General features: G+C 43.2%; 1 protein-coding gene across 2 annotated transcripts in view; it reads right to left on the bottom strand.

The window, feature by feature from the left end:
• The window catches only part of EVA1A (eva-1 homolog A, regulator of programmed cell death), a 208,311-nt gene that overhangs the window by 59,010 nt on the left and 122,849 nt on the right, over positions 1–26,452 (bottom strand). The window contains exon 1 of one of the 2 annotated variants that reach the window (XM_030490824.1): positions 4,711–4,777. The exons of the other annotated variant lie outside the window; for it this stretch is intronic. The gene's annotated coding sequence lies outside the window, so the exon portion shown is untranslated. Of the gene's footprint in view, positions 1–4,710; positions 4,778–26,452 lie in introns of those variants that run through there. 2 annotated transcript variants of the gene reach the window in all.

Below are 26,452 nucleotides of genomic sequence, written 5' to 3'. Positions count from 1 at the left end.
CTGAGAACACTCTCCAAATTGCAGGTTCAAAGACATGTTTGCTCCAGTGAAAACCAGCTGCTGCTGGTGTGGAAGTTGACAGACTGCTCTGTGCTCCTCAGCGTAAGAGCAAACTAACTCTGGCAAAGGACACTGGAGGGAAAATCCTTGGTTTTAGCAACACCGTGGTTCTGCAACAGTGCACATGGTCTAAGGCGCATTCAGAAAGACTCATCCCCAGCAAACTGCTGGGAACTTGCATCAGGAAGATGAGGTCCAAGCAGCTTGTCCAGCTGGACTGAAACCACGAGACAGCTTGAGCTGGGATTCCCACTAGTGGCTCTGCAGAAATCAGGTATCTCAGAGTGATCAGCCCAATGCTGACCTTCCTCAGAGGCAAGCTTATTCTCAGCAGGGAAAGAAAACCTTTCACAGTTAACAGATTAGGCTGATCAAGAACTAACAAGAACTGGAGAAGCAACAGGAGTGGCCTCCTCCACTCTGCCTCCAGAGAAAAATCTGGCTTTTATTACAAAATTCCAGTCTTGAGCTTCCTCCCACAGGATAGACCAAGGAGGCCCAGACTTGCATGAATTAACCAAAAATAACACTTCCAGGGAGGGAGAGGATGACTGAGGGGATTGCTGATGGGATGCAGAGGCCTCTCACCTCCTTCTCACCAGTTCAACTCCAGAAGAAGTCAGGAGTAAGGAGCAAAAGCCTCTGGCTTTGAGCTGTTCTTGCCATTAACCGATTTTCTGGGAAGCAAGTGACTCTGCCACAAGTAACAACACATCAGGCAGCCCCAAGCCAGTGTACAGAAGAACAAGAACTGTCCTTCCAGCCTCAGCATTAATCCCTTTTAAACAGCTGTGAGTCACATGGTGGCAAGGCTCAAACTGATAGCAAGCTTCAGTCTCCAGCACCAAATATGCTTTTAAAATAGCCAGAGCAAACAGGATATGTTTGGAGAGGGAAGGGGGCATGCACCTTTTTGGCTATGTTTGTCCGGCAGTGGGGATATCATCTGGTTGATCCTGACCATTTCCGCTACATATTCTCACTGCTATGGCAATGTTCCATAAACAGAGCAGGGATCAACACCTCCTCAGAGCAAGGAGACAAGGCCTGTCCTCAGGTAGTGGCACTGCATTAGAAGGAAAAAAAGAGATTTGTTTTCCTTCAGCAGGGGAGCTGAAAACTCACTAGAGCATGTAAATGTTACCTTAATTTGTGCATCAGCACTTAAATACCACAAGAACTGGAGCTGGAGCTACACAAGAGCAAAGTGGATGAACACAGTGTGTCTGATTCAGCCTGGGGACATCTAGGATAGAGCCCGAAAGCACCCTCAAGCATTAGCAGGCCAAGGCTACCTCAAACACTGCTGCTATTCCCTGGGTAAACCCCATCAGAACTGATGCAGATATCAGGCAACATGCTACTAGGCAGCAGCAGAGCATCCTTGGAGCAACCTCAGGCAGGACAGGGAGCATTACAAGAAGCTCAAGCACTGATGCAGGGGAAAGCAGCTCAGAGAAAACGACCACCAGAGCCATGGCAAGCCACCAGTGGTGGGAGATGTCTCCTGGAGATCTCAGTGGCCACCATGGGCTTATGGAGCAGCAAAGGGTCTGGCTCAGGGACTAGAAGTAGCACTGATCCACTGTTACAAAGCAAAAACTGTTCACCCTGGCCTTGTGCAAAACTAAGAAGGGGGGAAGGTAAATCACATGCTCACTCCACCTTCTGGCAGAGAGTCTTCACAAGCTGAAGCCTCTCACAATACTGGTTCCCCCACTGCAGTGAAGTAGCCATGAAGAGAGAGCTTTACTCAAGGTAGTACTTTGGTGAGGTAATTTAAGACAACAGGATTAAACTGAAACAGACAATTTATGTTGTGCAACAGGAAATCTTTCCAGACAGTAAAGTCTGTTGGGCTCCAGAGCACTTTCCCAAGGTAAGCAGCAGAACTGGAATCTCCATCCCCTGACTCATCTGTCCAGGCTACATGAGCACTGAAAGCGTGGTGTGGAGAACACACACAAGGAGAGAGATGGAACAGGGACCCTGGTCTTTGCTTTTACAGCAGTTCTATGTAAAAGTAGGGACCCAGCATTTGCTTTTGCATAGAACAGGGTTCCATTAACAGAACAAAAAGCTGCAATTTAGGGCAAGCAAGAAAGCCAAAATAGCCAGAAAGTTCTTGGTGGTACTCAAGACCCTTCAGTTCCCATCATGATCTCACCCTGAGTGGGTTTCTCTTGTCTTGCTTTCTCCTTTGCAAGTTGCAGAAAACAGCACATGGTTCTTATCTGCCCTCAACAGCTGTAAATCAGGAATAACTTCACTGAAATCAGTGGAGTGAGGTCAGCTTAAAATAAAGTGGATTCACGTTTAGATCCTAAATAATTAAGGGTTAAACTATATTCATCTCCCACTATAGCACCTATAGGTAAAGGTGCTAAAAAAAATTTAGAAAAAGACTCCCAAAAGCTGCTTTTGAGACAGAGGCTCATCTCTCAACACCTATATATATGGATGGATTTCTAGAGGAGGTCAAGTCCTAGCCACCATTCAAGCACCCAAAAGCAGCAACTGAAGCACAGTTAGCCCACCCCGTCACCTTGAATGGGCAATGACTCAATTCACCTCAGAGCTGAGTTGCCTGTTGGACCCCTGCAAAAATGTCAGTCTGACACTCCATTTCCTTTCATATCAAGAAATACAGAGCACAGTTCCAGGTAAATACTGTTTCTTCAGCTCCTTACAGGTGCTGGGAGTGACTCCTGCTACAGCTTCTCTCCGCCCTCTGTTGCATGAGCTCATTAGTCTCTTGGCTCTGTCTCTGCTAGTAAACTAAACCGTGCCAGAGCCCATTCTTCAGCCCTGAAGCCAACTGGCACGGCCTGACGCCTACATACTATTAAACTCTCTTACACTCTGAAACAACGTGACCGCATCCAAACTGCCTTTCTAGAGTGCCCTGGCCCATCCTAACTCCCACCAATACGCAGAAGTTGTCTCAGACCAACCCATGTGTATCACCAGTGTGGTAGCACAGACCGTCAAGACCAGCTCACTTGTACAGGTACAAGCCAGCTGTGGGGAATGCTGAAGGTGAAGAAAACTTTTTAATAGATCAGTAAGCAGTGGCGCAGTACTCAGAGTCTGGGAGATGGGAAAACCCAAAAGTATTTCCTATTCAACTTAGTTTTTAAAAGAATGTGGCTTTCAAATAGGAACTGTGAAACAAACCTTGAGCTTTTACCTAGAAACTGACTCCAGGCAAAGCTGTCAGCAAGGTCTCCTGGGTCCCCCAGTGCTTATGGCAGCAAGACAAGGGATGCCAAGGCTGGACAGGGAGCTCGAACTTTCCCCAGCCATGGGAGGTGATGTGACTTGGCTGGAGGCCAGGGCAAAGGTCTGATGTGCTCTGGGTGTGCCCAAAGCCCCCTTTCTATATTCCCCATCTTGCACCTCCTTCCACTGCATTCCCACTGGGGAGGGGGCAGAGGGGACTCTACTGCAAAACTAACATAAAAGTAGGGGGACTTGATGGAGCAACATGAATAAAGCAACGACTTGGAGGTAAACACACTGTACACAAAGCCTTAGGGTCATTTTTCCCAGGGACAATCCAGGGCTTTCCCCCTACCCCCTTATAATTAGCTGTTAAATGCTCTACATATAATTGACCTTTCTAAATGCTGCTGTGTAGCTGGAGGTGTTGGGAACTAATCCTGCCTGTGAAGACCCCAGGGTTGTGCAGCGCCGGCTCTATCTGACAGCGTATAACGCTCTGCAAGCGCTTTTTTCCCCCCTCACTTACTGACACGCTGAAATTTACTGCTGTGTGACAGTGAATTCAAGAAAGCCTTTTAACTCTGAAAGCTCCGGGAACCAGCTACAGCACATGCTTCAGGATTTACCCGTCAGTTTGTTACGCCTTGTTTGTCCAAGAAACAGTCAAGACTGAACGAGTCAGGAATGACAGAAATAGTACATGAAGTCACAGTCACTCCACTTTAAAGCACAAGCATTTGTGTCATTTTCCTACCAAATAAATAAATATATGTGCGTTTAGAGAGCAAATAAGGAAATGGCAGAGGAAAGGCATCACAGGCAGGTTTTCACAGATGCCAGCTGATTTGTGCCCGCTCCTCCAAGCAAGTGTAATACAGTTTCTCGCAAGTATCAGTCCTTTCTGGTCAGAAAAGCAATCGCCAGGACCTTACACACACACAAATCCCGTTAACGCTACGGCAAGCAAGTCCTAGGAGAAACCTGTAAACACTAGACTGAAGCTCAAAGACAAACACGTAAGTGAAAACGCTGAGCACCCTCCTTGCTCTTTCCCTCACCTCCGTTCACTGCCTTCCTGGCTTCTGTACAGAAGTTTCTCCCTCCCTTAAACAGCTCTTTTTTTCCATCAGTCACATCAAGCCAACAGCATCTGCAACACAGCATCTGTGCCAGTCCTCGCAGATGCTGACCTCTCCTATGGAGTGAGACCCACAGCGGGCTCCCGCACAACTGGCACTGCCCAGCCACGGTCCCTTCACCCTGCAGGACCGCACCACAGCCCCTCAACCACCCACCCTCAACCATCCACCACTCAAACCCACAGCGCCAGGACCCCGCAGCTGCCTCGCTCCCCACCACCTGCATGGACGGACCACAGCCATCGGTGGCGAAGTTTGCAAGAGAGAAGGACATTTTTGTTCTCACCGCCGTGGGTTCGCAGCAGCCTGGGAAGTACAGCCAAGCTGCTTGGAGAGAAGAAAGTTGTTTTACCATTCGGTTTCTCCGGCGTTGCCAGCAGCAGGCTGGGAGCTGAGCCTGTGGGGACGGCAAAAGTAGGAATGCGGCGTGACAGGCGAGAGCGTGAGGTATGCCCCTGCCCTCTCACATCCTCCCCAAAAGCCGCCAGCCGGGAGGGCGGACGCCTTGTGCGCCTGCAGGAGGAGAGGAGAGCGGAGCAGAGCGCGGGAGCGAGTGTCGAGGAGGGCAGCAACAGGAAATGACACAGAAACTTCACCAGGCTCCAATCCAAACTTGGCCCCTGACATGAAAGAAAGAGGAGGCAATTGGGGGGTGGGGGGGAGAGAGAAGAGAAATTTTTCCCCCTCATTAACCAGCCTAAAAATCTGCTGACTGGGGAAAAAAAAAAAAAAAACAGCACTGTGACAAGTTTTATTAAAGCAAGGAATGAAGGGAGGGGAGAGGGGGGATTCCCGTCAGAGTTTATTTATTTAAGCAGGACTGGTGTGATGATGTTAGACACTGAGAGTAAAATGTTGTTTTCAGCAGCTTTCTGGCTTTTCTAAACTCCTTGAATGCTCCAGCTTGTGCCTGGAGGGCAGCAGTCCCTTTAAACCCTGGCTAACTCTGTCTGGGGTTGCAGCAGTCACTCTGGAAAGCAGCGCCGCGCACAGCTCCTGGTGTGTGGGGATGGCAAGGAGATGGCCAGTGCTGCTGGGGTCCTGTGCCCAGCCTGGTGAGGAGCGCAGGGCTCCACACGCCTCAGGGAGAAGGCAAGCAGCACCCAAGCACCAGCGAGGCATGACGATGGCATGACCCATAGAAGTAGAAAATGCCATTGTGTGTGTGGTCAAGACTTTGCCGTGACAAAGGCAAGATACTGCCTTAACTGAACAAAGCTGGCTGGATCTCTTCCAGCAAGGCAACTCATAGAATCATAGAACAGTTTGCATTGGAAGAGACCTTAAAGATCATCTAGTTGGATAAGATGTCCACATGACAGGTCGCTATAGCCTGAGGAGCAGGTCAAATGGAAACTTAATGTGAAAGTAAGCAAAATACCTCTCATCCTGCTCAAAGATGTCCCACCAGATACAGTAAGCTCTAGGGAGTGTTGGAACCCAGGTCTAAGCTCAGATCTAGCTCTTTCCTGGAAAGAAAGTATAGTCATTCTGGCCACAAATGTGAAAGTGGTGGGAGATATTTCTTCCTTAAAATTTCTTCCTTAAAATTTTTCCTTAAAAATAGGAATATAATATTCCTATTAAAATAAAACTTAAAATATTACTATTTAGTAGGGATATCTCAAGGCCAGGTGAGATCACTTGTTCGATCATTTCCATCACCTGGTCTGACAGCCTGCATAGCTGAAGCCACATAGTGGTGTCCCAAACCAACACCAGCACTGCATGAATTACGGCACATCTTTCAAGGAGATATCTCACCCTGAATCAGAGACTTTCAGTGAAGGACAATCTACCCCATATAAGTTATTTCAGTGACTATCATCCTGTCAAGAAGAAAGGCTGCCTTTTTAATCTGCATTTGTCTGGCTACACCACCCTCAACCCCGGCCATCACTCTTCAATCCACTCCAGGAAGCTGCAGATCAGGCATGGACAGAGAAGGGCTGCACCTCACTAAGGTACAGCCCAACCTCAATTTACCCTCAGCACAGAAGGACTATTTCAAGCCCAGGCATAGCTGGCGTGTCTCCAGCATTTTGGTTGAAAGCACCCACACCATGCAGCTCCAAGTGGAAAATGGAGCCTGCTGTTCCATTGCCACGTAGGCTCAACCTTACAAAACCACAGACAAGTTATCTCATAACCTTGTCCTGAATAAATAAAATCAGCTGAGGTTTTTTAGTCGCTCACAGTAAGGCAGACTTTATGGACAGACCACAAATCGTGCATGTCACTCTTTCCAGATCCATTTCCATTGCACTAAAGTCCTTTTTGAAATGTGCCTATCGGAACTGGATGTGGTATTACAGTAGTGATCTCAGCTATACTGTAAATTTTTAACACACTTAGACTGGTATCCAGTTGCTCCATCAGAAGCATCACTCTCTTTGCTGTGCCTTTGTGAATGTGGTAGTGTGTTAACAAGCTGATTTAGGGATTTATTGTTATAGTATCGTTTTACTCCAAACTTCAACCTTAAATACAAAACACTTTAAGATTTGGCATTTATACAGTGTTCAACATATGCTTTGATCCAAACAAGGGCTTTGACCTGCCTAACCTTTGGTGTATTTTTTTCACTCTTGTGAATGGCTTGAGCACGATGTTAAGGTATCTGCTGTCACTCCCTTAACAAAAGGTTATTTTCAATTAATCAAAGAAATATAAACAGAGCCTTGTTATGAGTTCAAATAGGCTCAGAATAGTTATGCTCTTAAAACAGATGTCTAAGGCTGTGTCTCTTTTCAGATCAGAGCTGGTACACTGTCAAGAAGAGGTCTTGCAGATCTGTTTGTTGAACCAGCTCAAAAAAATTATTATCAGCTCCAAACCCTGCCATACTCCAGTGTGGCCCATTGAAGTCAGTGAACGGGGCAGCCCGGGATGCAGATTAGGGTATCCAGGCCAAAATCGGATTTACAAGCTCTTTATAGATTAGAGAGAACAGCAGAAGGGAATTAGATAGCACCATACTATTTCAAAGTAAGGACAGCCCTGTATCAAGCCCAGCATACTATACATATTTCCCTGTGGTTCTGATCCTGACAAGGTAAAATAATAAAAACAGAAGATGGAGAGACTAAGAGACTGTTGGTACACCTTATAATGAGCTAAACAGGGTGAGGGGTGGCCTTTGGCCCTGGGGCCAGCAGGCACAGTCCAGCCACATGCATGTTGGAGGCTAAATGCCCTTAACCTCCAAAAGAGAACAGCTCTATCCAGACTTGCTTGTTGGGAACAAGCTCTGACCAGTGCTAATGTTCAAGCCATGCCAGAGAGCTGCTGCTGTATTGTGGTAAACAGGGAGCATGATAAAATTTGACACCATGGATAAAAGTTTTCCAGTGGCAGCGTTCTGGTGCTATTTAATTAACTAAAATATAGCTAGCATCAGAATGACAAGTTACTCGAAAGCTCCACAAGACTCTTTCTTTATCCCGAAGCCTTGGATAAATGCATGCTTGTCCCTACGAATCTCAGACTTTTCTACACAGCTTTAACATCCTTATTTCTTGCACTTCAGACACTGAATTTTATCCATGAACTGCCCAAGGCAAGGAGCACATCTACTGCTAGAGCTTTGCCCTTGCAGTTCAAAGTGTAAGTACAGCTCCTTAAATCCATGGGGTGAGATGTATCTCCACTCAGTTTAGCCATCTCAAAGGTAGATCTGAACTAAATACCTGTACTGTCTTCCTGTAGTTAATAAAGAGAGACTGGCACTTGTGGCGGATAATTTGTCTTATCCAGACATAGTTTAAAACAGGTGAGACGAATGATGAATAACCTTTGGAGCTGCCCTCCTGCTCCAGGGGTTACAGAGGGAGCCTAGCTAATTCTTTCAATCTCTGCACTTAATTTTTCAATGTCTAACACGGGCCAAAAGCAAGATATGTGCTTGCCTGGCATAACACAGCACAGATTACTTCATATATATAAAATATCTATAAATATGATCATAGTGTCATCATGCCTTTTGACGCAAGAAACAAGTAATTGTGTGTAGCCTCTGAACGAGGTAGACTCTGATTAGGCCATTAGGTTTCATGCAGTTACTGCTGGAGCCCAATAAGTTGTGTGGCACTTAAGTGTATCTTCTCAGGAGGGCATCCACTCTAGGTTACAAGGTGTCAAGAGAAGGAAGAAGCCACTGTGTCCTTCATTAGCTCATTATCCTGAGAGTAATAAATGAGTTTTAAATGTGAATTAATCCGAGATAGCTTCCTGCATTTGGTTTTGTTGTACATTTATGTATATAATAAAATATCTCTTTGCTAGGTGCCATTTTCTCTCTCTAAAAATACTATCTCAGTATAATCAATCAGCTTTTTTGAAAGTTTGTTCTGATAAACTAAGCTCACTCATAAATAGCACCTGCAGCGACACCCTGGAAGGATACGGTCAACACATTTGAGAGTAGTCACTTTGCAATTAGCTTCCTTGACAATGAACATCACATTTCCATTTTTACCTAAAAGTAAGAGTAGCAGCAGGAAAAAGGCATGTCTCAAAAGGATGGGGTTTACCTGCTGATTTGTGAAGATGTGCAATGAGCAACCTCTTTCTGATAGCCATTCACCCGTGAGGTGTTTAAGTCTACAAGGTTTAGCTATCCTATCTAGAGGAGTGACTAATGAGCTTCTAGAGAGAAATAACACACTTTTTTTTTTTTTAATGTCTTTCTCTTTCTTTCTTTCTTTCTTTATTTTAATTTTTTTAAATGAGAACTGTCCAGAGCTCAGCTTGAAATCCAATGGTATCATGGTCCACAGTGGAAACCAGTGGAACCTGTGCATGAATGACCCACGCTATCCTGGACAGGGCTACAAGAGGGGAACCAATCTTTTTTATCCTATTGGTAGATCTATAGCTAAAAGCACAACATTAACTGTGTGCCAAAACGTAGTTTCTATTAGCCACGCTCTCACCTTGTTTTATCATTCAGGGGAAACTTCTATTTGAAAGACTGTCTTAAACCACATACGGCAGCAGGATTAAGGTCTGGTGAATTCAAACAGAAGGAACAGCCTTACACAATTTTTTTGCTCAGTACCTTTTATTTCATGCTAGAATGTCTGAATCCCACAAGCAAAATTATAATGTCACAGAGATTAGACCTTTCCTGACTTTTGCAGTTTCATAGACATCACTGCAGTTTTCATACATTAACATTTGATTACCTGCTATTTTACAAAAAATATTCCTGTACCTTTCCAGGCACACCTGCTCCTTCCCATATTATTTTTGATATTTACAAAGCCAGTGACACAGACTTCACAGGCAAATGACCTTTAAAAATGAATGAAGATCTGTAACATTTCCATCCTACGTATTTTACAGCAGGAGAAAAGCTGGTTTCAGCTTCTCCCCTCTCCCTTCTCCCCCCAAACAAATAAGAATTGTTTCTCTCAGGTCCATCCCTCTCCAAATGACCTACAAGTGGCTTTCTCATAACTCAGCAGGCTAGTCTAGTCCTCAGATGGATTTATCATTAACCACATAAGCACACGTTGTCCATTCTGTCCAACCTAATGAATGTGCTATAAATAAAATGACTCTAAAAGCAGGTTTCACCATACCTATCCAAGCTGTTGCTGCAAGTCCTTGTAAGTCCCAAACCTACTTATGTTAGAAACATTAATCACTTGATTATAATTCAAAGCATCAGCTTTCTACAGCTGAAACTCCCTAACACTTGACTTTGGCTAGACGTCTCACCTCAACTTATCACTTTCAGGCATACTCCACATTTTCTTCTCTAATCTGTCACTAATGCAGAAAAGACATGAGAAGTCACTTTTGAAAGGTATTTTTAACCTAGGAGTGTCTAATTAAAAGGGGAACTTAGTATGTGACTCTAAAACAAAACCTTTCCCACTTTACTTGGTGTAGCAATCTGAAAATACCAGAGGTGTATTTCACCAAAACTCATGTCTTTTAAAAACCAAGCAATGCGAAGAAAGAAAGGAAATTCTTTTAGAAAATACATCATGAGTGTAATTCCTATCTATCCCACAAATATTTTATATGATCATAGGATTATCTGTAGTACTTTGTATTGTCCATCTTGAACGAAGGAAGCTGAATCAAGCCATATATTATTCTGTCTTGCTCATTCATTAAGAGTCTACATGGACAGTTTGGGTTGTTTTCTACTTACTTGAGTTAACAATATAGAGATCATATTCCATCTTGACCAAACTTTTTAAAAGCCCAGAGAAACAAAAGGTTAATTGTAAGAAATTATTTTTAAACATCATAGGCTTTAGCCTAGAAATAGAAAGACAAAGATACAGCTCCCAGAAGGACAGCTACAGCTAATGAGAGCCTGAGAGGAAATGATCACACATTCTCAGTTCTGATGGATGTTCTTCTAGCCTTATTAATCAGAAGTTTGTGATGTCAATAAATCACTGAAGTATGATAACAGATGAAGGTGAGCTTGGACGTAAAATGATCCATGGTAAAGGATTACAATAAAGGAGGAAAAGGAGGGGGAGCCAAATACAGTTTTATAAACTGCATCCTCAGCTTGTGAGGACTTGTAGATAATAAATGTCATTCCTTTTCTACATTATCTGGGAGATTAAGAATGTTTCTCAATGTATAAGTGCTGGGAAGCCTCTGTAGCACCTTCTCCAGTTACTCCAGGAGGTTTACATTACACCAATTGCTTTATTTTTTTATCAATTATGATTTAATTTACAAAGAGGAACTTAAAAGTACCTTTCTTCTTTCAACTTCTTTTGGAGGAAGTGGGTTCCAGCAGTAGAAATGGAGAATCCAGGCAAAACACTGATGTTTTTGACCTTCCAAGGTTTGTCAGATTCTGCTTTGAGATCGAGTATGACCTTGTCCTGCCTGAGTGATCCTGTGCCACAGAGGTGTCAGCAAGGTCTCTAAACCTCCAAGTAGTCCAGTATATACAGAGTTCTTGGTTTCTATATTCAGCAAAACCACCCATCGATCTACAAGTATCGCAATTTGTGGTTTTCAAGAAAAGCATTTCCCAGAGCACTTCAGAAGTAAATAAATGCATTTGAGATGCTATTCATGATGAATCAGTTCCATTCTCTGACTTCTAGTAGTGGTTTTTATGCTGCAGAATGCACCCTGGTCATCTGAAGCAAACCAAATTCATGTTTATGTGCTACAAATTCAAAATGGAACGTTATTAAAATGAGGCAGTTTGCCAATAAGGGAAAATTTGCCTTGAGCAATGAAAGCCAGAGGCGTACCAGACACCTAGGAAAGAAAGGACAGAAGTGCACTGGATGCCTTTGAGGGTGCTTTCAGATGAAATACAAATTTAGGTGCTTCCCGTGTAGGCTTTAATCAGTTTTGCCACAAGACAGAGAGATCTCCAAGCTGATGCCCTACCAAGCTGGCAATGCTACCTCTTGCTAGGTAGGTAAATGCATCAGCATGGTCCAGATGCAGTGAAGCTATGCAAGGGACATCATTGCAGCAGAGCACATTAGCTTGGATGCACTGTGGGTATTGTCTTACTCCATGTGGAGCCAGACCGAACACCTCTATACGGTACTGTATTCTCCAGTACTATAAATTGGGGAGTATAGGTGAGTTTCACTACAGTCCTCAGAGCTTCCCTTGCTGAGACTATAGCTGAGGTATCTCTGGCACCATCTACTCAAACATTTCTAATTCTAGGTTGCATTAGCTAACAGGGAGATAGATCAGCTGGGCAGTCAAAGGGACAGCCTTCGAAGTGATGAGATATTCTTGTAGAAAATAAGGACAATTTATCCCTGTAATGACAGCTTTGTACTCCATGGAATACTGGGGACGGCATTTCTCTTCTCTCTGTTCTTGCCAAGGTTTCTGTATTTAGCTATGTTTAAAGGGAAGCACTGAAAACACACATGAATGGACATTAAATTACAGAATTTTTCCTCCAGGCTTTCTAAGCCATCATGAGCAAGAACAGGAGACGAGTACATGTTAACATAAACTCTAAGATGAGATATGCAATTTTACCCATATAGAAACTGAAAGAGTGGAGAAAAGGGAATATTAAGAACAAAAGACAACAAGAAAAAGGGGGGGAGGGGGGAATGAAAAAGAAAGAAAGCCCTATAAATGAGCTCTAGCATCTGAGAATAAGAAAGCAGAATACTTGGTGTCCAGTGTTGCAATCTGAGGTCTGCTGTGAATGGATACATGAATCTGTGGCATGGAAATGAGTCAGAATTACTGTCCCAGGGAACACACTCCACTGGAGCAGTCTAACTCATCTCAGGGGGATATGTAAGACTTACAGATTTGATCCTTGCCGTAGGATTCTTGCCAGATGTCTGGCTATAGACAACTGATCACTAGCAGACTATCTTAAAATAGTCTTCAGCTGAGACACACCACTTCCACTCCAAGAGCACTTAATTCTTAAGATGCAAAGAATTGAGTGCTTGCAATCAGCATAGGAATAACCTTAAATTACACCTTCATGTTACAAAGCTCTTGAAATATGGAGGCAGCTCAAAGAAATAAGAGTATCCAGGCCCTCTTTCCATTGCTCTTGAATGAAGTATGGTATAGATTTCTAGCTCTGGATTCAGGCCTTGAAGGACATCTGGAAGTGTCTATCCTTGCATACATTAGATTTCTGTTACAGTAAAGAATTCATGACTTCCACAAATATCATAGAAGATGAAGAAAATTCCTGGCCTGAAACTAAAGATTATTGTTTATTACGTTACACTGAGACTGACTCCTTAAAAGCTGCTGATACCAAACCCATGAAGTGTCAGCTGCAGAGCCTTGGCCATAGCAATGTTCCTGTGAAGTCAGCTGTTTGAAAACACCCCTGAGCTAAGGCATCAAAATCTTTGCAAGCCACATGGATGGTCTGCATTTGGCACAACAGCAAAGAATTACACATACCAACCAAGAGTCACCTCACTGCAGTACTCAACCAGTATTTCTTACCTGCAGGAGGAATTGCAACACAAGAAAAGGAGAAGTCTTTGGCAACACACTACAAGACAAAAGAACAAACACAGCCCTTCTCAGAAAGCTCGCCTGGCATAGTAGGCATGGATAAAGCACTGCTGGCTTCCAGCACCAGTGTTATGATGGTCATGAAGAAACCCCCTCCCTCCTGCCATGGCATTCGTTGAATTGAATAGCTAGAAAGACCTTTAAAATTGGAGGTGGAGGCTGCTCACAGGAACAGCCACGCCTCCAGCAGCAGCTCTGCTGCTAGGAAGCATTACATAAATGAGTTCGTGTCAGGTCATGATGAGAAGATGGTCAGAGGCAGAAACACTCCAGTAGGCATTATTTTTCCACAGCACAGCCAAAAGCAGGCAATTTTTTAAAAACAGTAGAACACCACTGTGGTTGAAGACACTATTTATGAATAGCAGGATGGCTTTGCAGTCAGTTTGCACCAGTGACACCAACACCGTCTTTGCTGCACTAAGTTGGTAAAAGTGACATAAATTTTCAACTAATAGTTATTTAAATTAAGGCACACAACTCACTGGGAGACCTTCTGTGGAAACCTCCATGTTCTTGAGGCCAAAGGTGATATGTTCCCAAAACCAAGTCCACTCAGCATTACTTATCCATGACCATGTCCCATGAGCTAGAGAAGAAAACATGAGATCAAGCATCCTGTTCTCAAAAAACAAAAAGGTGATAATACACAGAGGAGCGATAAAAGCCTTCACCCCACTTGCATAGCACTGCTGATGCTTTCTCATTTCTAACAGAGATTACAGAAGAGAAAGAAATTAGAGTCCTCAGACTTTGTGATTCAAGGGGCTCAGCAAGGAGAGCATTTGCTCTGTCAGGAACCCACAGGGCAGGAGCAGGGATTCCCAAACTGGGCTGCATCCCAAACCCAGAACTGGAAATGCTTATGGTCCTAGAAGTGCACAGGAAAACTGAACCGTGGCACCAAAAAGGGCTTCACAAATAGGAAACTGCTGTTCTTAAGGAGTTTAGTAAGATGCTTCTTGTCATGTCTTGTTAAGGGTTAACTGTATTCAGTATCTTAGAGTTGCATTTTTACCTTTAGGAAGGTGATACAAGAAACTCAGCCAGCGGAGAACATCACTGCCTGTCAGATTTCTCCTCCACTGTCTAGTCCAGCTTCTTGAAGAACTCTGAAATTATTTCTGTGCCCTGATGCTCATCTTTGTTGTCTGGAACCAAGACATCTCCAAGACATACTAAAGGTCCAGAAGACAACGGTAAGCAACTATGATCCTCTGGCTCAATGGGAAGAGGAAAAAAGATCTCATCAAAATAGCTGAACAAATTCCTTTAGAAAGTGCAGACAGCTTCAAATCTCATCTCCTTTCACTAAAAGTACATGGTGCAATTCTTTAGTATCTATGTGAAATAAAAATGTGACTAGTGTCATAAAGGACAATAGACAATGTTTCTATAAATACATGCACAACGAAAGGAGGGCTAAGGAGAATCTACATCCTTTTCTGAATGCGGGCGGAAATATAGTGACAAAGGATGAGAAAAAGGCTGAGGTACTTACTGCCTTCTTTACCTCAGCCTTTAATAGTAAGACCAGTTGTTCTCGGGGTACCCAGCCCACTGAGCTACAAGACAGGATGGGGAGCAGAATGAAGGCCCCATAATCCAAGGAAAAATTGTCAGCAACCTGCTGCACCACTTAGACACACACAGGGCTATGGAAGCAGATGGGATCCCCCCAGGGTTACTGTGGGAGCTGGTGGAACTGCTCACTGAGCCACTTCCCACCATTTATCAGCAGTCCTGGCTAACCAGGGAGGCCCCAGTTGACTGGAGGTTAGGAAATAGGATGCCCATCTGCAAAAAGTGCTAGAAGGAGGACCGAGAGAACTGCAGGCCTGTCAGCCTGACCTCAGTCCCAGGGAAGCTTATGGAGCAGATCATATTGAGTGCCATCACGCGGCACGTATAGGACAACCAAGTGATCTGGCCCATGCATGACTTTATGAAAAGCAGGTCCTGTTTGACTAACTTGATCTCCTTCTATGATAAGGTGACCCACTTAGTAGCTAAAGGAAAGACTATAGGTGTTGTCTACCTAGACTTTAGTAAAGCATTTGACATCATTTCCCACAGCATTCTCCTGGAAAAACTGTCGTGGCTTGGACAGGTAAAAAACTTCACCGAAAGTTTTCACTGGGTAAAAAATGTCACCAAAAGGGTTGTCAAGCACCGAACAGGCTGCCAAGGGAAGTGGTAGAGCCACCACCCCTGGAGGTATTTAAAAGATGTGTAGATGTGGCACTTAGAGACATGGTTTAGTGGCTGGACTTGATGATCTTAAAGGTCTTTTCCAACCTAAATGATCCTATGATTCTATGATTCTAAAATATGTAAGAGGATACACATTTCACAAAAATCAAACTGCCTTAAAATTCTGTCAAAATAATACACTGCATTTCAACACTCCTCCCCAGAGGGGAGGTTGTGAAAACAATAGCTGAAAGATGCATAATAATTTTGCCTAATGCACTACTGGAAGATGTTCAAATGCTCATCTGATGGGTGCAGGAATAGAACAGAACATAAAATAGTTCAGTTCAGGCCAGGTCAGGTGATCTTCCCAAAGATTCCTCCTGTCTGTTTTCTGAAGAAGCACATACCCAAGAGATTCTATATGCAAATTGCTTCTCAGAAGGGAGTACGATAACATAATAAAAAACAACGGACACATTTAGAATAATATTAAAAATTAAAAGCCCTTAGTGAAATCAAGTAGCTGCTCCTATGTATGCCCACACCTCACTGCAACACAATCCTTTTCTATAAATTCTGGAAGAGTTTAGAAGGTGATAAATACGTTGATGGTCTCCATACACCACATAAATTAAAAAGGTGTAAATAGCACTATCAACATAGGCTTGTCTGTTGCACATCAGTCCCAGGCAAAAACACAGAACAGCTGTGATGGGAAACAAGAAGTAAATAATTAATGTCCATCAACAATGTGCAATGGGAAAGGAATCTTGTGAAATTAATCCAGTCTCACATTTTGATGGGCCTACAAATGAGGTTGATAAAAGTAATAGAGTTGATGTAATGGACTTCTGAAAAGCACCAGACTTGAATTATTGAGTAATAAACTTGACTGGTTTAAAATCAATATAGTACAGTATAGATCAATTGAAGACCAGCTAACTGATAGCTTTCCAAATTAAATAGTAAATGGCAAATATTCGCTCAGCAAGTAAATTTCTGGTCCCATATAGAATACTGGCTTAGCAGTTGCTATTTAATATTTTTATTGCTGACACAGAAGAAAAATTTAAATTATTACTTAGTAAGTTTGTGAAATTTGGAGAAGTGGTATGGAATAAAGAAGACGATAAAGAAAAACAATCTAGAGGGCAATCCAGTAAATCACACGTAAGCCAACAGTATGAATTTCAGTACAGACATATGGAAAGTCCTGAATGTAAGATTAAACAGTGGAGATCTTACTTCTCAGACATGACAAAGGAGGCCAGAAGCAAACTGGAAAAAGCCTAGCAAGTTGTAGAATCTAATTGGTTTAATATGGACTACCAGTCTGACATCTTCAGTAGGGTAATGCATGTACTAGAGATGGAATAGCAAGCAAAGAAATTATTTATCATCCCAATCTGGCATTGGTGTATCTGCTGCTGATATTCAGAGCCTATTTCAGAGGCTGCAGATACTGAGAAATGGGAAAGAATTCAGGGAAAAGCCACAAGAATGAATGAAGAATCGGGAAACTTAATTCTGAAGAAAGACATGAGAAGATTTACCTCTTTAATTTTACAAAGAAAAGGCTGAGAGGTTTCTTAATCACAGACTATAAGTACTTAAAGCGATAATAAGAATTAGCTAACGAGGTTTCTTCAGCCTTAAGAGTAAAAGATCTAGCAACAGCCCATAGCTAGAAGTTAAATCTAGGCATTCAGAACATAAATAAATCCAACTTGACAATTTTGCAAGGGTTGCGGGATACTTATGAGTCAATGGGAATCTTCAAATCAACCTTTGTAAAGTTTCATTCCAGTTCAAATGGCAATTAATTGAAGGAGGTCTTACGGCCTCTTGGTCTCAGTAACCTATCAGTTAAGTGCCAGGGCTGCAACTGCTTCTGTGGGAGACTATTTTACAACCTAATAAATGTCATTTTTGGGAAAAGCTTCATGGGATTCTGCTTTTTACTTTCACACACTACTACTACTGGACCACACCGAATAACCAACTCCCCTGTTTTCTATTCTCATCAAAGGACAATTAAAATAATGATCTTTCAGCAGTAATAGATAACAACACCTTTTTTAATACTTGCAAAGAATGATCAGAGAATGAATCAAGTCATTAATTCTTAGTTCTTAGTCATTCCTCCTACTCGAGTCCCAGACCCATGTTCACTTAAACACAGGAATATGTGATGAATGTTTCCTTCAGCCAAGCACAAGAGAAGAAAGAAATTTGGTACTTGTGACCCTCAGAGTGCTGTATTTTATGGTATCTCTATCTAAACCAGACTCCAAAGAGAGAAATGAGATTCTTGCAGGGGCTGAAACAAATGTGCTCCTGCGCTTAACACTCTCTCTTGCTCCATCCTCACCTGATTTTTGGATGTGGCTTGTCCCTTTTGTCACTCATGCTTTGATTTGTCTCCTAACCTCAATCCTCCTATTCATTGTCTAAGCACTGTGCATGTTTCCTTAAAACCACAAAGCAGCAACCCCATTGTGTAAACGAAACCCATTAAAACATCCCCTGCCCCAGGGAGTTCACAACACAGAATATAAACCAGCTTTGTCGAACTGGTGGCCTGCAAACTGAATCCAGCACAAACAATCCCATCATATTTCTTCCCAAGACTTGCAGGAGACACGCACAGTGATGTAGCACTCCTGGGGCAGCACAGCAATGACTAATGGATGAGTAACTTCTCCTGGGCCTTACAACTACTGCTGGACAGGGCGAACGAATGCATTGCAAAGTGATAGAAAAGTTGCTCTGCATTTCCTGTATCTCTCTCCCTGCACCTCTTTCGTTACCTGTCCAGCTCCTATTGCCCCGATGTGTGCAGCAAGGGAAGCTGCATCCCTTCTCCCAGACAGCACCATGCCCTTCTCCCCTTAACAGGACTACTGAACACCCACGATCAAAGTCAAGAGGTGACAGATGACTATGGGGACTGAATCTCCATTCTCAAAGCAATGATGATAGTACCCAAAGAACAGTCTTGAAGCGCAGCTTTCACTGAGTAAATCCCAGGCCTCTGGAAACATGCTGGCAAACAGTAGATTTAGTAAGGAAACAGAGACCCTACAACTCTCTATTGCTTCACCTGCTCTCTGTCTGAAATACTGCATTGGATCAAGACACTTGCTAGAATCACAACACATGTTCAAATACCAGTATAACGAAACAGTGTGTTTAAGAGGTCAGCCAGAAGGCTCTTGTATGGAGACTCCAGTGTGGACAAAGTTGGACAAACATTAGATAAATAAGTGTGAGAGGCTGAATCATAGTGGAAACCGAGAGAATTTACATTTGTTCTAAAAGGTGGACCTCATTGACCTAGATTTCAAAGTGAAGCATCTACAGATAGGTGCATTCACTAGGACTTTAGGTAGGCCCCCCAGACTGAACATTTTGGCACCATTTTCTGTGATTCTGATTTATCCAAAATTTGTTAGTGTTAGCGTTTTGGAAATTGTGATCTCTCCCAAGATGAGCACCATTCCAGCACTGAGCTTATATCATAGCCAACCCTCCCTCCAAACCATTAATAAGGATTTTAAGCAAAAACAGTTAAACATTATTCCCTACTGCTCCCCTGAGGTATCTCCCACCAAGTGTTGGCATTTATTCATCACTATGTGTTTCTGGTCCCTCCACTCTGTTTTCAGTTTGTTTTGTAATCTTCATCTCCAGTCAATCTAAACTAATTTTTCAGCTCAGTCTTCATGGAACAATACATTAATTGCCTCAGTATATGAATAGACATCATATTTACACAGATTAAATGACCACATTCTTTTCATCTACTTGGTCTGCACTTTGGATCAAACTAAGTGATTAAGTTACGTCTGGATTTGCTTCTTACAAATCTGTGCATGTGCCATTCATGTTCCTTTACAATGGTAAAGTTAACTCATGTAGAGGGTCTGCATATTTCCTACATGCCACTAAAGGAATTGAATTAGTAACTAAAGTGTGCTCTGAGTCACACAGAAAACTCAATAAACTCTTCTTCACCAGGGCTGAGGTTTGCTTTAACTGCTTACAGATTTACTTTGTTTGGTATTTTCTCCATTATTCTGTTAGGACAAAATTCACACTTCTTTTTCCATCATATACACTCTGTTTTGGCAACTATCTTGAGGGTTAGCTAACATACACATGGCTCCATGTGAATGCATGGCACAGCAAATTCTTCTTGTTTCCTTATTTAGACTGTTTTACTACAGATGGAAGCCAAAGTTATTGCATAGTGACTAGCTATTTTAATGACTGCTGTTTATTCTTAAAGATCAATATAAGATATCTTCCTCAGTCCTCTGGTTCTTGTTTGATTCTTCTGTTTTTCAGAGATAACTGTATGTGCACCAGCTTCTTGACTAATTGCAAGAAAAACATAGCAGGCAGATGTGGTTTCCCAAGTCAATTTCTAAGATGTTTCTCATATCCCTGAAACCCATCTCATAGAGGTCATATTCTGCCCCATTCCCAATGTCTTTAGTTAATGTTACTGTCAGGAGATAGCACAGAGATTCAGTAAATCCAGCAGTACTGACTTCAAGTTCTCATTCTGTAGGGCTTCCTAATGCTGTTAGACAGTTTGAGGTCTAAAATGGGATGAAAGGAGACAAGACGAGGTAAATATGTCACTTCCACTCATAGCTCTGCTTATGGATGTTTCCCAACTTGGTGAAAGTCGGCTAACCCACAGGAACAGCAGTAAGGTATACTGGCACATGGAAAAGTTAGTGCCTAGAGCCCTCTTTGCAGAGATCAGAACTTTTTTTTCGATCACATATAATGGGGGTCACCCCAGTAATAAGAAGAGGATTCCGGGTCAGTTCGATGTCTGAACTTTTAGTGATTAAAGGGGGGATCGGGGTCACGAAGAAAAAGCTGTTTGTTTCTTTGTGTCATTCTGCTAAACATAAATGCGAATTTCCATCAGCAGAAATGAAATAGCTTCATAGTTTCATAGAAATAGTTTCAACAGAGTTCCTGAAGTTAAGAGACACACACACACACCCAAAAAAAAGCCAAACATACGAGCAGGAAAATTACGTCAATTGAAGAAAGTTAAGTGTCCTCTACAAGGGGCCCTACCCTTGTTGTAAAAGTAGACAGACTTCTCCAAAAAGTGATGAAGAGAACAGCTTGTTCCAGCTGCCCTGTGACTCAGACTGGCATAAATGTAATAACTGGCCAGGATAGTTCTGGGACAGAAAAGTGGGGAGAAAATAGAGGCCAAATACTGCCTTGGTTCAAAAGACGTGAAACATTCAAGTAACTGAACACCAAGTTATTGAGTATCTCTGGCTCCTACTATCTCCCACCAGTCAACGTAACTACTGTATGTAGTTGCAAGGAAGCACAAGCACAGAGATGATGGCAGATGAGTAGAGGCCTAATGGTCATAACAGTATATGAAATACTTATGTCTAAAAACCTTATCATTTACTTGGCTACTGAAAAGAGAACTGAACACACCTGAAGATATGAAGATCTTTAAAAATTACCAATCTTTAGGGACTTCGGGCTGTGAATCCTAAGAGAGGATCTCAAAGAGACCCAGTTCTGGAGTTCAGCAGTAGCTGATGAGGTGAGGAAAGCAAGATAAAAAAGATCAAAATGGACTAGATAAGTCTCTTGATATCAGCATCTGTGACTCCTTTGCTATCAGCATTGTGACACTGAATTATTTGCCTCTTTGTCTTGACTAAAACCTATTGAAATGAGAAACATCACATCTCAGGCAATTTGTTAAAATCACTTCAAGTCTCTGAGGGATGTTAATGATCACTGATTGAGGGTGGAGTGCAGCAAGGTGAATGGCATGATGAATGGCAGATGACAAACATGCACTTTTCTGATTAACTTATATTTGTGCACTTCCAAGGACTCTCAATACACCTCATCATATCCTACTCTTTACCTTACTTACCTTCATCACTCTCCTGGGAAGTATCCTCATTTATTTTATTTTTAATACAGAGCTGAAGCAGAGAGGGCATAAATGACTTGTCTAAGGTCACTCAGGTCTGTCCAGGTCTCCAGCACTGGTGCAGGCAGAGGCCTCTATCACTTGCCCTTTTGGACTTGCAGATAAATCTTATGGCTGGTTGGTCCTTAAGGATGTGCTCAGAGCTCTGTGCTCCCTACCCTTGTGACAGCCTCTGCATCACCAGATATTGCAAAACCTGTCACGAGGAGACAGAACAGTTACAGGCATAAGTACCAGCATCAGACCTTGTGAAGGTGCTTGAGGTTTGGTGTATGTGCTCTAGGAGCTGCCAAATGTAAAGGCACTCAAGAAGATTTTTGCAGAAGTATTCACAGAGACAGCCTGTCTCCCCATGTCTATCAATAGTGCTCAAGTGTCAACACTTCCAGGCTAGGATCTTAAGATGCCCTCACCTGCTATAGGGTTGCTAATGGCCATTATCCCTCCTTCATAAATGAGGAGAGTCAGGCACACAACAATAAAACAATTCATCTGCAGCAACTCACAGATCAGAGCTGGAATTAAAAAAAATAAAACTAAAAAAAAATTGAAACCCTGTCTCAAGTATCCTGTATTATCTATAGTTATCAAACCACTCCGCTCACAGTTTTCTCTTCCATTCACCCTCCATCAGCCCCACCTTCCCCCAATCATTTGTCTCTTTGCTACTGTCATTTCCCTTCCTATAGACTTTTCCACCGTCCCTCTCCCAGCAACAATCCCTTCCTCCCAGTTCTGCAGCTTTGCCTCAGGTTTTTCCCTAAATTTCATTGTATCAGGCCATCTCCCTAAGACCAGAGCTGCCTCTCAGGAGTGAAACATGCAGCTGTTGGTGGCTAGAAAGAGGCCAGCAGACTCCCTGTTCACCCTAGCTATGCTGGAATAGGATGCTGAGTGACTCTGTCAGCAGAGAGAGTAGTAAAAGGCCTTGGCTGCCTGGTCAATATCCTGGAAGCAGCCCCTAGTCACTGGAAAAGGGATCTGAAGGAGAAAGGTTGCTCCCTCTGGCCTCCCCCAAATGATATTTCATCCAGCATGAAGGAGATGTTGACAGAAGGGTCTGTGCGTCACCACAGATGAGAGATTCTTGGCTGGTAGGGATGTGTCTCCACTAGTCACCTCCACTCCAGAAAGAGGGTAGACAACTACCTGGGGCTCCTGCTCACCCACAGCCAGAGGTTGAAGGCATAGTATTTCAGTCTGCTCATAAAAACGGGTGTCATGTAGAGCAGAGAGAGGGCACAGGCAGGACAGCCAGCTCCCTTGTGTTATGTGGAAGGAATGAGGAGGAAGAACAGGTTTATTTATGGCATTGCTGCTCTGATTTGAGCACACAGGGGTTTGAAAGTGTACAGTTTTCATGATAATTTATTTTTTAACTCAGGAGGAAGGACTGAACTCACTACCTGTGAGCAAATCTCTGACCCTCTCCTTGGGTCTATTAATCTGACATCCTCCTCCAGTGCATCTCTCCCAAGATATACTTCACTAGCTAAACCTAACTACACAGAATTTGCTCTCAGGATGCACAGTGCTCAAATAATGGGACAAGTATGGTATGCAACCACAGGGAAATGGGTTTGAACAGAGCTCAGGTACTCTCCAAGTCTGCCTTCCCAAGCAGTGTGTGTCCAAGTGATGAAATGCAATGCTATCAAATATCATGACAGAAAGCATGAATAAATAAAACATGAGGGTGCCTCTTAAAAATAAATGTTGCTTTGTGATCTTTTTCCCAGGAGAATGAAGTTTCCAGTGTGCTAGCTCTCTCTGCGTGTGGTATCACATACTGCATGGTCTGTTCCCTATAAGCTCTCAACATATGCTATGAATATGCCTCTGCAGTACAAGCATTCTAAATCAGATGCTTATGCCGCCTTCTGATCTTTTGCAGTCACACATACATACATTGGGTTTTGCCACAGGCTATCTATCATTTCTCCCTTTCCAGCATCTGAAACGCATGACCCACAATTTGATTTTATGTATATTTTACTGCAGTTTCCACATAATCACACAGGAAACTTTAATTCTCACCTTATGAGGCCAAGCACAGACACATAATACTGGACACAGTCTGCAGTTCTAATCCTTGTCTTTCAGAAGTGTTATGACTGTATCTCTGATCACCTACAGGCTGTATTTCTCACAACTTAAAGAAACATTATTGAGCCAAATTTCAAGCACAGCCTTACCCTTCATGGTCAGTTGTTTACCCACATCACTTTCTACCTCCTACCCCAAAGTAACACCTAAAGTCATTAGGCAACTGCTGCCATCTGCCTCTGAGCTCTCCTCATTTCAGTTACAGATTACGCACACTAGTGGTGCATGACTGGGCATTTTCCGTCACTGTAGCACAGACAGCTCTGCAAAGGCATGCATCACCCTGTGGTGACCTACAACACATTGCAAGCTTGTATTGCACTGGGCAAGGGTAGGGAATGAATAAATGGGTCCTCTGCATGTAATATTTTAAGTGCAAAGACCAGTCTCTAGCACAGGTCAGAATACAGTCAAGTAGGTACACATTTCCTGCAGGCATCAAGGGGAAGCAGCCCCATCCACTTAGGACTCACCCTGTGTCAAGGCTGTGACTTGCCCCTCTCGTTCCTCCCTCTCATCCCCTTCTACTCCTCATTCACAAGGAGTTCACCATGACTGGTCCCTTCCCCATCCCAGACTGCAAGCAGCAGACACAGCTGGTTGGCATCACCCACCTTCCAGCTGCCTCTGTTTAAGGCCACAAAAAGAGGTTGTGGGTCACCTCAGCCCCTGGTTTACTGCAACCAGCCATACAAACCCTCCTGCCTCAGGGAATGACATAATTTGGCACAGCACCCACCAGAACAGTGCTGTCTGTACACAACAAGTGATGCTGATTCAAGTAGGGCTCACCCAACATTGACATCATGTTATACGTCCTTCATCCCCTCCAATGGCACATTTCTTCAGGGAACGTGACTCTTGCAGGAGGGCATATCCCAGGCACATTTCTAGTGGGGATATGCCCTCACTGGTCAGATGCAAGAAGGTGGAGGATTTTTTAGCTCTCTGGAAAGGGGCTAGCTGGGAATTGGTGACAGGGAAATAGCATTGTAAAATACCTGTCCTGTGCATGGAGCAGACGGCACAGGGGCAGCAGAGAAGCCCTGTAAACAACCAGTTGATCTTTAGTCACAAGCCATTTCATCTGCTTGTGATGAATATAGGCACTATCCTCTTCCATCTGGTGCTGGAAAACATCAGGTCTGCTCTGCCTGTGGGGCTTTGTGAATTTGTATATTCTGAACTATTGCCAGGAGTAACTTTGGTGCTGGGGGGATCAATGCTGGGCCCTGTGCAGCGCATCAGTAAGGTAGTGACTTATCCATGGAGGAGGGAAGATGGGGAAATTCCCTCCCACTCTAAACTATTTCTTGGCTCTTTACATTAGTTATCAGCCCTTGGGAATATATTTTCCTCTCTCTGTACTTTTCTGCGGTCTGCATTATCATTTGCTAAATATTAGCATGTGCTATTTATCATGAGGTCTGCAACCCTTGTCCACTTCAGGGAGTTTGCGACTCAGTCACAGCAATAAATTTTCTGATATTCTATGGGCTCTATAGCACTAAAAGGCATGCAGCTGAAATTATTATCTCAGAGCCTTCAACCCCTAATCTCACAGTGAAACGTTGCTCACCAAGGGCAGGGAGGATTCACATGAACGCAGGTTGTTTATACTCACAGCGGATTCAGGCTCAGGCTCCAAGCCTGTTTACTAATTATGATGACTACTTTGGCTCTCTTGGTTTTATAACATGTTTGAAAGGCTCAGGGAAACCACATTATCTACAACTCCCTTTCAACAGCATGTTTGGTTCAGAAGAGCTGCTGGACAAGCAAAGGAAACAGGGTGTGCTTGTTGCCTGGGAATCAGTTATAATAACATTATAGTGACTAAAATTAACACCATGGGCTACGATTAATGCTGTTCCTCTATGCTTATTGCAGAACAGAATCATCTGAGACCTGACTCAAAACCTATTGACTTCACAGAAAGATTTTGCAGCAAGTCCTAGGACCCGCTCAGACAAGACACCATTTCTCACTGACCTGCTTTGCCCAGCATGTTTGGGGAGTTTGGATTTTCTCCCTGCAATAGATGTTGTCTAAGAAGGGATTCAAATTTTGACTAGAAAGGTTACTCCAACACCTCTACATTTCTGAGCCCCGAAGCCCCCTTCAGACTCATTCTTGCTTAACGACTAGAAATGTTCCAGCTTCTCCTGGCTACAGGATATGATCCCGAGCACCTTCAAAGCAAATCAGAGTTCAGACTGAACCATGAACATTTAATAAAGAGTTTGAGGGTTTTTTTTATTAAAGAAATAAATGCTACTTGAATGTACATGTCCAAAAGAAACACTGGTCTGAGGAGTATGTATTCTCAGTTATCAAACTAACCCAGCTTGGTTTCCACCACCAGTCTAAGTGATGGTGGATATTGTCCAACAACTTCTTTTTCAACAGGCTAAGAAATCACAGGGAAACTCATGAGTATCAGAGAGGAAGCACCCTCCTGCCCTGAATGTACCAGATAGAGGTACAGCTGCTGCTTTCTGAGAAGGGGAGCACAGGAAAAGAAAGAAGAGGACACTTGTTGAGCAGTTGAGTGGCCTTGTCACACGTGCAGAGGGAACAACTGGCATTAGCTGGTTTTGCTTTGCCAACCTTATGGCAACAAAAACAAGAGAAAGAGCTAGACAAAAATATTTGAGAACAGCTGAAGAGCAAAAAACGGGGCTGCTTCCTCTGCAGCGGT

The sequence above is a fragment of the Strigops habroptila genome, chromosome 6, assembly GCF_004027225.2.
Source record: "Strigops habroptila isolate Jane chromosome 6, bStrHab1.2.pri, whole genome shotgun sequence".
Lineage (NCBI taxonomy): Eukaryota > Metazoa > Chordata > Aves > Psittaciformes > Psittacidae > Strigops > Strigops habroptila.
Note: the sequence above shows the minus strand (reverse complement) of the source record. Positions and strands in the feature narration are given on the sequence as shown.